The sequence below is a fragment of the Pistacia vera genome, unplaced genomic scaffold (assembly GCF_008641045.1).
Source record: "Pistacia vera cultivar Batoury unplaced genomic scaffold, PisVer_v2 Contig210, whole genome shotgun sequence".
NCBI classification, from domain to species: Eukaryota; Viridiplantae; Streptophyta; class Magnoliopsida; order Sapindales; family Anacardiaceae; genus Pistacia; species Pistacia vera.
Window position 1 is genome coordinate 46983 of NW_022196014.1, and position 11991 is coordinate 58973.

General features: G+C 39.2%; 1 pseudogene; it reads left to right on the forward strand.

Annotated features, from left to right (window-relative positions):
• The first annotated feature begins 44 nt into the window (after positions 1-44).
• LOC116129318 lies at positions 45-11639 on the forward strand (annotated as a pseudogene).
• Positions 11640-11991: the final 352 nt, after the last annotated feature.

The following is an 11991-nucleotide window of genomic DNA, read 5'->3' on the forward strand; positions in this document are numbered from 1 at the left end:
AAAATTGCGTTACCTTATCTTGAAGGGCTTGGTTCTCGGCATGGATGGTGGCGTTTTGTGCTTCCAAGGCTTGCTATTTGTCGTTGCTCTCCTGTACCAATGTGGTGAGGGCCACGATTTGGGCTGCGATATCAGGTGTTAGGGTTTTGGTTTTGTTGGTCATGATGGCTGGACGGAAGTTAAGGAATGGACTGGGTAGGTCGTTCTGAATCGTATGACTGTCAAGGCCCCATGGTGGGTGCCAAACTGTAGACGGTAAAATCTACGGTCATAAATGCGGGGTCGAATCTAGTGATGCAAGGTCGAATCTATTGATGCAGGCCACTAGCAACCTGATGGACCTGCTAGGAAAACAACGAAGATCGCGGAGGCTTGGGACGGAATAATGTTGTGGTTTGAGAGCGGAAGGCTAGGGCTAAAGAGTGATCCCCTATAAAAGGGTTTGCCTCTATTTATATAGTGAACCTAGAGGGTTAGAATCCCAAGAGGATCCTGAGTCCTATCTTGTGGGGCAATTCTCCTCTAGGAAGAGATATTATCCCTCCCCTTTATCGGATTAGGCTCACCAATTTAAGCAAGAGTCTAGATCTCACCAAAAGAGGAAGCAGAATTGGATTCTGATTCTCTATTTATCGGACTACTGTGGGTTAATGGGTCGGAACCTAGTCAAGCTTAATTTGTGGGGTAGCTCAACTCATAGAGGAGGTAGTTCGCAAAGTAGATTTCAGCGTGGGCCCAACTAGAATTGGGCTAAGGCCTTGGGTCGTAACACGTTTATTTTGTTATTAGGCCTCGTCCGATCCAATATGATTTTTGGCCCATACACTTCCTTGTCACCTTCATTATCCCACTGATGGCTCACCCATCGAACCCCAAAGAAGGGTGCTTCAATCTCTCCCCAACTCCATTTCCTCAATCATTCTTCCCCCTGCGAGTTTTGATTACTTGCCTGAGGACATTCATCTCTTAACTCGGTTCTCGCTCAGCCTAGTTCACTCCCTACCCGCCTTACGGGAGACACTCAAGGTCTTAACTGAGTCAACTAAGCCGATTGCGCTAGTTGCTAATTTCTTTGCCACGGATGCATTGGAAGTGGCTAAAGAATTTGGTATTTTGAGCTTTATTTTCTTTCCTTCAAACTCCATGGTACTGCCTTTCGTCCTTCATTTGCCTGGGCTTCATAAAAAGGTCACTTGGAGTTTAGGGACTTGCCTGTACCCCTCCAACTTCTTGGGTGTGTCCCAATACACGAGCATGATCTCTCAGACCCAGTACAGGACAAGAAAAGTGAGCCATACAAAATCCTTCTTGGTGTAGGTAAACAGTACCACCATTTGGTTGCTGGGATTATGGTTAATAGATTTATGGATTTGGAACCGGGGGCCTTTAAGGCTTTGATGGAGGGTGATCGATCAGGTTTTAGGTCTCCAGTTTATCCAGTTGGATGCTAATTCAGAATGTTTTTATCAATGAGGCTGAAAATGAAAAATCTGGTTGTTTGAAGTGGCTAGATGAGCAGTCAAGTGGGTCAGGGCTATTTGTTTCTTTTGGGAGTGGGGGGACTTTATCACAGGAGTAGTTAAATGAATTGGCCCTAGGACTTGAAATGAGTGGGCAAAGATTTCTCTAGGTTGTTAGGAGCCCACATGAGACAGCTGCTATTAAGAAGAAAGTATGCTGGGTTATTTTGCAAAGATTAGAAGTCAGATGGCTTGAATTTCAATTAAGCAAAATGTAATACACTGTCGTTTTATACAGTGTAACAAACTATAAATATGTTGTTTTCTGTTAAAGACTCTGTTAATAAAAATCAATGAATTCCAAAATATTCATCTTTCTTCTCAGCTCTGTTTTTCGTTTTTCTTGGTCTCTTTAATTTTCTTGATTCTTCATCTCAATACTGAATTTCTACATGGTATCAGAGCCCTAGACAAGCGTCTATGGTTAATCTTAGCTTTGAATCTTCAAGTTTGAATTCACAATCAACCTATATGGATAATGTTAACACCAACTTTACTACCTCAAACACTACACCCTCTTTACCAACGATTTCGGTGAACTTGCTGGAGAAAAACTACTCATTTTGGCATTCGCAGATCCTACCAGCTCTGGTCTCTCATGGAATCGATGATTTTGTTACTGGAGAAAGAATCTGTCCTCCTCCATTTGTGTTCGATAAAGCTGATGAATCTGGGCAAACTATCAAGAAGTCAAACCCTAACTATTCCTCTTGGAAAAAGATCGATCAATTCCTGGTGAGTTGGTTGTATTCTACACTTTCAGAATCAATGTTTCGTCATGTTGCTAAATGTAGCACTGCTTATGAGATTTGGAGTACCTTAGAGCTTCATTTTCAATCTGTTTCTAGAGCTAGGACTCTGCATCTTAGAAATTTGTTGCAATGCACTAAGAAATAAAATTGTACTGTTAGTGAATATGTGTTGAAAATGAAGGAGTTGGGAGATGAACTGATAGCTAGTGGTGTGAATATAACTGATGAGGAGTTGTTACTCTATATACTGGATGGCTTAGGGCCGGAATATGACGCAGTAGTGGCCAATTTGACCTCCACTAGTAGTCAAACAACACTGTAAGAGGCTCAATTTTTATTGCATAAACATGAAATTAGGCTTGAAATGCAACATAATGTGTTCTCTAACTTTCATGAAGCTTTTCTGGTGTCCAAACAGCAGAGTCAAACTGATTCTTCTTCAAGTCCTCATCATGTCAATCCTACCTTGACCCCAAACTCTCAGTCTCAAATACACTCCCAACCTCAACCATCTCTCTCACAATTCAATCCTAATACTTGTCAGTTTACTGGAAACAATATGAGTCAAGGCTTTTCCAGATTAGGCTTTGGTCTGCCACATCAACAATCACTCTCTCGGTTTCCAGTGACAAGTGAAGGCTTTAATCCTTTTAATCAGTACCAAGTGTACAACTCACAACTAGTGCGTAGTAGGGGACGAAGAAGGGGTTATTTTAGACCCAAACTGATCTGTCAAGTTTGTGGTAAAGGTGGACATTCTGCCCTGCAGTGTTACCACAGATTTGATCATACTTACCAATACCAAAGTTTTGGAGTTGCTGGAGTCGGTTCTTCTACTAATTCTCTTGGCTATAATGTTGAATCTGGTTCTCAAGGATCTTCCCACTTCAATGCCTCCCAAAGCCCAACTCAGATTCCTCAGTCAAACAACTCAGCACAAGCACTTCTGATGACAAAGACTACTATGACAGATCAGTTATACAACAAGTCAGCCTCTACTTCGTACAATGGTTCTGGATTTTCTGGAGTTTATCAGCAGAATAACAGTTACCCTCCTCCACAAAATCTGACCTCTCGAGTGTTTTCACCCACAGTTGGATCCTCTAGTGTTACTGCTTTACCTGAAGGAAGTCAGTCTTATTTGTCCTCTGCACATAATTCTCACAGTATACCAGTTGCCAATCCTCATACAGTTATGGATCAAACCTGGTATGTTGATTCTGGAGCAACTAACCACATGACAGCAGATATGAGTAACCTGGTTATCAAGGACAATTATCAAGGTGGCTCCACAGTTCAAGTGGGCAATGGACAAACAATTCCAGTCTCCCAAACAGGTGTGTCCTTTCTCAACTCACAAAATTCTCCTAGGATCTTGCATCTCAAGAATGTGTTGTGTTTACCATATATAGCAAAAAATTTGTTAAGTATATCACAAATTACTAAAGACAATGAAGTTATTGTTGAATTTCACTCTGATCGTTGTCTTGTAAAGGATAAGTGCACTCAAGAGGTACTGTTGCAAGGCTTCTTGAAGGATGGTCTGTATCAGCTGAAAGGTTCTTGCTCATCTGTGGCTTCTTCTATTGGAGGTGCTTTTTGTTCTAAAGCTTTCTGTTATGTTGTTGTTGTCACCAATACAAGTACTAGTATTAGTAGTAGTGATTATAAGACATGTCATGTTCCTTATTGTTTCAGTCTTACACCAACTGTTAGTATCTCAAATAAAGAGAGTGTATCTCAAATAAGTAAGTCTGATGTACTGTTGACAGCATTGTGGCATGCTCGGTTGGGGCATCCACAAGTTAAAACTCTCAAGGATATTATGAATAAAATTCATGTACATGGTTGTTTTGATAATAAAATGTTTTGTGAAGCATGTCAATTCGGCAAAATGTCACAGACTTCTTTTCCCATTTCTACATCCAAATCCATAAGACCTCTTGAGTTGGTGTATTCGAATTTATGGGGCCCTGCTCCAATTTGCTCTTCCGAATGTTTTAAATATTATATATTATTTGTGGATGACTATAGTAGATACATGTGGATATACCCACTTAAGCTTAAATCTGAGGCATTCAAAGTTTTTACACATTTTCATAAGTTTGTTGAGAATCAGCTGGATGTTAAACTCAAGACTCTGCAAACTAACTGGGGAGGTGAATTCAGGCCCTTTACTGAATATTTAAAAGAGCAAGGCATTGGTTTTAGACATCCATGCCCTTATCTACATCGGCAAAATGGTAGAGTTGAAAGGCGGCATAAAACAATCACCGAATTTGGATTAACACTGCTAGCACATACTAGTTTGCCTTTGTGTTTCTGGTGGTAGGCCTTTTGTACAGCCGTATACACTGTTAACAAACTTCCTTCATCTGTTCTTCAGGATCTCTCTCCTTACCCACAATTGTTTCAGCAAGAACCAAAGTACGGTGAGCTAAAGGTATTTGGCTGTTTATGTTACCCTTAAATCAGACCATATCAGAAGCAGAAATTCTCCTATCACACTAAAAAGTGTGTCTTTATAGGTTATAGTCTTGCACATAAAGGGTATAAGTGCCTTTCATCCATAGGAAAGGTTTACATAGTGAAACAAGTAAAGTTTGATGAGACTATTTTTCCATTTAAGCTTGGTTTCAAATGTTATCTCATTAAGGATGAAACTACAGGAGGGCTCAATTCTCAGACTAATACAGATAGTTTTTTGTCCTCATGGAATCTTGGTCATTGCTTGAACAAAAGCAATGTTTCTTCTGTTACTATGGCAGCATCGTCTAACACTACTGCTGCAGTCCAAACTGCTCCTCCTTTTAGTTCTACAGCAGATGTTCATACTACTGATACAGTTCAGCCTACTCCTCTTTTTAATTCTACAGCAGATGTTCAAACTATTCGTACTACTGATGCAGTTCAGCCTATTCCTCTTTTTAATTCTACAGCAGATGTTCATGCTATTGATGCAGTTCAACCTATTTCTCCTGTTAGTTCTACAGCAGATGTTTATGGTAATTCATCACTATTTTTCAGCTCATCTATTGATACAGCTACTGATGCAGTTTAAACAAATGTATATGAAGCTACTGATGCATCTCAGATTACTCCAGGGTCAGTAATCCTAGATTCTGTTACTGTCTCTCCATCAGAAGAACCATATGTTTTCATTGATCAACTGCAACCTTCTTTCAATCAGCATTATAATGCACATCCAATGCTTACTAGATCAAAAACCCAGACCTTTTCAAAGCCTGCTAAGTCACAATCTCAGGGCTGTTCTGGATGTGCATATCTCTCTACTTTGTGTGTTCTAGCTGAACAAAAACTGTCTCAGAAGCTCTGCGAATTCTAGAATGGAAGGTAGTAATGAATGATGAGTTTTCAGCTCTGGTGCGAAACCAAACCTGGGAATTAGTTCCTTTCTCTTCCAATATGCATGTTGTAGGATGTAAATGGGTATTTAAAACCAAGCTGAAATCTGATGGGACTCTTCAAAAATACAAGGCACGATTAGTGGCTAAAGGCTTTCAACAAACCCCAGGTTTGGATTATTTCGATACATATTCTCCAGTTATTAAACCTGCCACTATAAGAATCATATTCTCACTTGTTGTTCATGATGGTTGGGATATCCAACAAATTGACATTAACAATGCATTTCTTAATGGAGATCTCACAGAGACTGTGTTCATGTTTCAACCTGAAGGTTTTACTAATCTTCAACACCCCAAACATGTTTATAAACTCAACAAGGCCCTCTATGGCCTAAAACAGGCGCCAAGAGCCTGGTTTGACAAGTTAAAGGCGGCTCTTACTGATTGGGGTTTTCTTGGTTGAGTTTCTGACACCAGCCTATTTTTCTTTAAAAAGGAGTCTCACATAGTGTATTTACTAGTGTATGTGGATGATATTCTCATTACTGGGAACGATTATGCATTGATTACTTAAATAGTTACATATTTAAATAACAAGTTTGCTTTGAAGACTTTAGGGTCTGTTAACTATTTTCTTGGCTTTGAAATGCAAAGAGACAAGTCAGATTTGCTGCTTTCTCAATCAAAATATGCTCTTGATCTATTGAACAAAGTTGGAATGGTAGAATGTAAGCCCTGCAATACACCTATGGCCACTGGTACAAAACTGATGAAACAAGACAGTGAAGCTTTTGATCAGCCCTCTCTTTATCGGAGTCTTGTAGGAGGTCTTCAATACTTGACTTTGTCTAGACCTGATCTGTCTTTTGCAGTGAACAGATTGAGTCAATTTTTACAGTCTCCTACTACAAATCACTGGACTGCGTGCAAGCGAGTACTTCGATACATTAAAGGCACCCTACAACATGGTTTACTCTTCCAAAAACATCAGAATTTTGCCCTGGAAGGCTGTGTTGATGCTGACTGGGCAGGTGATGTTGGTGATAGGCGATCCACAACAGGGTATAGCATATTTCTTGGTGGCAACTTAGTACAATGGGTGTCTAGAAAACAGAAAGTGGTGTCTCTCTCTTCAACAGAGGCTGAATATTGGGCTCTTAGTCAAGCAGCCACTGAACTTGTTTGGATCCAAAATCTGTTTCAAGAACTTGGCATCCCAATCAAGAGTATTCCAATTTTGTGGTGTGATAATATGAGTGCAGGAGCACTATCTTCTAACCCTGTTTTCCATGCTAGGACAAAACATATTGAGATTGATGTCCATTATGTGAGAGAACTGGTTATTGATAAGAAACTTGCTGTTCAATATGTTTCCTCTGAGTTTCAAACTGCAGATGTGTTAACAAAGGCACTTCCTGCTCACAGGTTTCAAGTTCTTAAAGAAAAGCTTACTGTTTTGTCTACTTTGCCAGCGTTAGTTGCTACAATCAAAGACTAATTAAGTCTTATGCAAACTGAACTCAATATGTTGTAGAAAGTTGTGTTTTCAGAAGAAGATAGTGTTGCAAACTGAAGTTGCAGAAAGTTGTGTTTTCAGATGCAAACTGAAGTTGCAAAAAGTTGTGTTTTTAGAGGAAGATAGTGTTGTTTACGGGGAAATGTTGAGTAGGTAGAATGTTGAAGCATGGTAAAAGTGAAGATAAGTTTAGAGAGGAAGATAGTGTTGTTTACGGGGAAATATTGTGAAGGAAGAATGATAAAGAATAGTAGGAGTGTTCTGTTTACGGGGGAATATTAAGAAGAAAGTATGCTAGGTTATTTTGCAAAGATTAGAAGTCAGATGGCTTGAATTTCAATTAAGCAAAATGTAATACACTGTCGTTTTATACAGTGTAACAAACTATAAATATGTTGTTTTCTATTAAAGACTCTGTTAATAAAAATCAATGAATTCCAGAATATTCATCTTTCTTCTCAGCTCTGTTTTTCGTTTTTCTTGGTCTCTTTAATTTTCTTGATTCTTCATCTCAATACTGAATTTCTACAGCTGCAAATGCTACATATTTTAGTGTCCAAAGCATTGAGGACCCTTTTGATTTCTTACCAAAGGGGTTCGTGGAAAGAACCAAAGGGGTGGGTCTAGTGGTTTCCTCTTGGGCTCCTCAGGTTCAAATATTGAGCCATGAGTCAGCGGGAGCATTCTTGAGTCACTGTGGATGAAACTCAATCTTGGAGAGCATTGTCCATAGAGTGCCTCTCATTGCATGGCCGCTCTATGCAGAACAAAAGATGAATGCGGTGCTCCTCACAGATGATTTGAAAGTGGCAATGAGGGTCAAGATGAATGAAATTGGATTAGTTGGGAAAGAAGATATAACGAAGTATGGAAGGGGACTGATTAAAGGAGAAGAAGAGAAATTGTTAAGGAATAAGATGAGAGAACTTAAGGATGCTGCTGCAGGTATTCTGAGCCAGGAAGGGTCGTCTACTACATCACTTGCCAAAGTGGTGCAAATATGGAAGAACCAGATATAATAACAATTTAACATGGCTTTGCTTAATTATTTATGCTGCACTTCTTAATTTTCTGAAAAATAAATGCTATCCGGTCTAAATTATAATATGGCACTAGTGTCACTTGTATGTTGTATCTGTTTGACTATCTATTAAAGGGTTCTTTAAGAATCACCGAATTAAGTTTTGCCTATTCTTTTAACCTTTTCTCACCATGCACCCTCCTGCAAACGAATAATGGTTTGAATATGAATTTTTTTTTTTTTTTTTTTTTTTAACAGTTGAACAGGGCTATAGCGTAGATCAGTCAATGGCTTCTTCCGCCACCGAGTGTGACCATGGCTATAGAGGAGAGTTAAAAATACCAAACCTTTTGTACTTGGACTCGATATCCATTATACGTTTGAAACTAATAAATTTTCCTCACACAAACAATACATTTTCTTTTATTTTTATTGGTTGGAGTCTATGAATTGGACTGTTTCTCTTAATTGGGCTGTAAATCCTTGCCACAGCCCAATGGAAATAAGGCTTGAAGCCCATACCTGAGGCAAAAATATGGGCCTCCTTATTTCCAAAATGCTAAAGGCAGTGAGGAGTTTAAGGCTTTAATTTTAAGCGTTGAAGGTTTGAAGCTTTACTCTTCACCGAGAGAGTTCCTCTGACTTGGAATATTTTAATAGATTTTGACAGTTCTATTAACTACTACCTTCCATTCTGGATACTTCGATGGAGATAGTAATGCCACGACCCACGACCTAATTTTTCATTTCCCTCTTTTCTATTGCGCATGTTGTGCGGTGATTTACAACAACACGTATCAGAAAACCTCTTGGAGCGAGTTGTAGCCCGGCCTAACTTGTGAAGCAATGATCAGATTAAAGCGAGTTGTGATTGAGTTAAGGCGAGCTACGACCAGAGTAAAAAGAGTTGATCAATAGTTCATTTCCAAGATCGCGGATAAATCTTATCTTTTAATTTGCCTAAAATCAATAGGAAATTTCGAGCATTACTTCGAGTAATTTTGGTTTAACTGTAACGCTTATGATCATAAGATTAACTTCTCTAAAATTAGGTCATTTACTCCTAATTAAACTCTTGTAACTGTGGTCATTCATATACTATATAAATCCCCTCCAAATCATAGGAGAGGGGTTCAGAAATTTAGAGAGAAAAACACATTATTTGGCATTCAATACATTAATAAAAGATCAATAGACTAGACTAGGGAGTTAAGTTGTTGAACCACTTTAAAATCCATCTTACAGTATAATTATTCATAATTATTTCTCGTTAATTTCAATAAATTATCCATCTATCAGTTCAAATTCCGTCAAGGTCAATCAGATCACTCTTTTGTGTAAGATTTTGTAACAACATTATAAAATGGATATATATTGCTAATAGGATAAGGTATCAACTATTAGATTTTACTTTAATTGAAGCGTACAGTATCATTAACAGTAAGTTTCAGTTTTGATATCATTCTAATAACACTGCCTTGTTTATATTATTCTAGTATGAATGTATGATCTCCTTCAACAGTTGGGAGGGGTACTTTCTTCATAATATTGGAAACCTTAAGAATAAATCTTATTTATTAAGTACAAAATTGTAGAGAGAAAGAAAGAAAATTTATGATCCGAATCTCATAGTTTGAAGGTGGCATAAACTGATACACAGTTTGAATCATACTAGGGAAAGTAAAAACTTGCACAAGGAGACAAAATTTGGGTAGTTCATGTGTTTTCATTTTTTTTTTTTTTTTTTTTTTTTTTTTTTTTTTTTTTTTTTTTGTGTAGACTTTTGCTTACGGCAGTCGGCAGACTTTGGTGGCAACGCAGTGTACACACATTGAACTTAATCCACTCTTCTGTTTTCGCTCTATAAATCTTCCCAAATAAACCCACTCACATCTCAACTACAACAAAACAAAAGCTGCCATGAGACGCAGCAACACACACACAAACACAACCCCACGTAGCCATAGTGCCTACTCCAGGGGTGGGTCACTTAATCCCTCTTGTTGAATTAGCTAAGCGACTTGCTCTTAGCCACAACTTTCTTGTCACCTTCATTATTCCTACTGATGGCTCACCCTTGAACCCCAAAGGCAGATTCTTCAAGCTCTACCCAACTCCGTTTCCTCAATCTTTCTTCCTCTGTGAGCTTTGAGGACCTTCCTAAGGACGTTAAAGCCGAACTCGGATCGCACTCAGCCTGGTTCGCTCCCTCTCGGCCTACGAAGACACTCAAAGTCTTAACTGAGTCAACGAAGTTGGTTGCGCTAGTTGCTGATCTCTTTGGCGCGGATGCGCTGGAAGTGGCCAAAGAATTCGGTATTTTGCCCTTCATTTTTTTCCCTGCAAATGCCATGGCACTGTCTATGGTCCTTCATTTGCCTGAACTTGATGAGAAATCACTTGCGAGTTTAGGGACTTGCCTGAACCCTCCAATTTCCTGGTTGTGTCCCAATACAGGGCTTGATCTCGCGGACCCGGTTCAAGATAAGAAAAATGAGGCATACAAATGGATTATGGCATAGCTAAACGGTACCCTTTGGCCGCTGGGATTATGGTCAACAGCTTTATTTGGATGGAACCGGGGCCTTTAAGGCTTTGATGGAGGGTGATCGATCAGGTTTTAGTCCTCCGGTTTATCCGGTTGGACCGCTGATACAGAATGCTTTAATCATGAGGCCGAACATGAAAATTCAGGTTGTTTGAAGTGGCTATAGACAGCCGAGTGGATCAGTACTGTTTGTTTCTTTTGGGAGTGGCGGGACTTTATCACAAGAGCAATTAAATGAATTGGCCTCAGGACTTGAAATGAGTGGCCAAAGATTTCTCTGGGTCGTTAGAGGTCCACATGAGAAAGCTGCTAATGCTACATATTTTAGTGTCCAAAGCATTGAGGACCCTTTTGATTTCTTACCAAAGGGGTTCTTGGATAGGACCAAAGGGATGGGTCTAGTGGTTCCATCTTGGGCTCCTCAGGTTCAAGTACTGAGCCATGTTTCAACCGGAGGATTCTTGAGTCATTGTGGGTGGAACTCAACCCTAGAGAGCATTGTCCATGGCGTGCCCATAATTGCATGGCCACTCTATGCAGAACAAAAGATGAATGCGATAGTCCTCGCAGATGATCTGAATGTGGCAATGAGGGTCAAAATGAATGAAAATGGATTAGTTGGGAAAGAAGATATAGCGAAGTATGCAAGGGGTCTTATTAAAGTAGAAGAAGGAAAATCGTTAAGGAATAAGATGGGAGAACTTAAGGATGCTGCTGCAGCTGTTCTGAGCCAGGAAGGGTCGTCCACTAAATCACTTGCCAAAGTGACACAATTATGGAAGAACCAGATATAATAACAGCTTAACATGTGGCTTTGCTTAATTTTCTGAAACTAAATGCTTTGCTTTGGCATTAGCGTCACTTGTATATGTGTGACTATCTATTAAATGGTTGTTTAAGAATCACCGAATTAATTTTTGCCTATCTTTTTAACATTTTCTCACTTGTATGATGTCTCACCGCGCACCCTCCTGCAAACGAATAATGGTCGGTAAGAAATTTGATGAGGATGATTTCTCTCCATACCCTTTTCGCCGAAATAATTGATGAATTTAATGGCCACTATGGCTTTAGTTAGAGAACAAACGAAAATGTGATCATGGCTTCAAAGACCTTTAAAGACTCTTGTTGTAAGCCACTAAAATTGCATACCGACAAAAATGGAAATCGAAATGTGGAAAGCGAAGTTCATTAGTGTTCAAACTCTTGTTACGTATTTGTTTCCATTATTTGTGATTTTCAAGACAAAAACAAAACTAGATATAA